The sequence below is a fragment of the Apium graveolens genome, chromosome 4 (genome assembly GCF_009905375.1).
Source record: "Apium graveolens cultivar Ventura chromosome 4, ASM990537v1, whole genome shotgun sequence".
NCBI classification, from domain to species: Eukaryota; Viridiplantae; Streptophyta; class Magnoliopsida; order Apiales; family Apiaceae; genus Apium; species Apium graveolens.
This window is the reverse complement of record NC_133650.1, coordinates 135177775-135179030: the sequence shown is the minus strand read 5'-3', so window position 1 is coordinate 135179030 and position 1256 is coordinate 135177775. Positions and strand designations below refer to the sequence as shown.

General features: G+C 44.3%; 1 non-coding gene across 1 annotated transcript; it reads left to right on the top strand.

Moving 5' to 3' along the window:
• The first annotated feature begins 388 nt into the window (after positions 1-388).
• Positions 389-495, top strand: LOC141722319 (small nucleolar RNA R71). Its single transcript, XR_012575338.1, has one exon. It is a non-coding gene; the product is annotated as a small nucleolar RNA R71 (small nucleolar RNA).
• The last annotated feature ends 761 nt before the right edge of the window (positions 496-1256 follow it).

Genomic DNA, 1256 nt, shown 5'->3' with positions numbered 1-1256 from the left:
CTGCTGTTGTCGCTGATAATTATTCACATACTGAACAGATTCGTTGACAAGAGAACACTGATCCGTAGTATGAGAACCTGCACAAAGCTCACAAACCATAGCTATTTGATTAACTCCATACGTAGCCAGAGAATCAACCTTTATTGATAGCGCTTGGAGCTGGGCTGCAATAGCGGTGGCTGCATCAACTTCCAGAATACCTGCTACCTTGCCTGACGTCATCCTCTGAGTTGGGTTTTGATGCTCATTTGCAGCCATCGTCTCTATAAGATTATACGCCTCAGTATAGCTTTTAGCCCATAAGGCGCCTCCAGCTGCTGCATCGAGCATGGGCCGAGATTGGGCCCCCAAACCATTATAAAAACCAGTGATTACCATCCAATCCGGCATTCCATGATGTGGACATTTTCTCAACATTTCCTTGTAGCGTTCCCAAGCCTCGCACATAGATTCTGTAGGTTGCTGCGCAAACTGAGTAAGAGCACTCCTCATAGCAGCAGTCTTTGCCATTGGATAAAACTTCACCAGAAACTTTTACGCAAGATCTTGCCACGTAGTGATGGACCCAACTGGTTCAGAATGTAACCAGTCTTTAGCCTTATCCCTCAGTGAGAATGGGAAAAGCCTCAACTTGATAGCCTCACCAGACACGCCATTATACTTAAAAGTGCTGCAGATCTCGACAAAATTTCTTATGTGCATGTTGGGGTCTTCAGTTGCCGCTCCTCCAAAAGAAACAGAATTCTGCACCATCTGAATAGTGCCCGGCTTGATTTCAAAGGTGTTAGCTTGAATAGCCGGATGAAGGATGCTTGACTGAATGTCATTAATTTTAGGCCGAGAAAAATCCATAAGAGCTGGATCAGCTTGAACAATACGATCTCCCATGTTTACTGGTTCTTTCTGCTCAGTTCCTGAATCTGAATCCTCAAAATCTAACTTCTCCGGAATATCAAGAACTTCGTCTGTCTCCTCAGTTGTATCTAAAGTCCTCTTGCGAGCACGAGAACGAGTTTGCATAAACGCTTGCTAAAGTACCCGAAACACAACCGAAAAGAGTAAGTAACTACTACGTCCTAATCACTGAGTCCTAATGACCAATGATGGTAAGTACATAAACTAAACAAATACGCCGAGTCCCCGGCAGCGGCGCCAAAAACTTGTTAGGGCGAAAACACGCACTAATATTCACGCAAGTATACGCGTTCGCAAGTAATATAAAATACTTTCTAGTTCGTTCCCTCAGAGACTCAGAC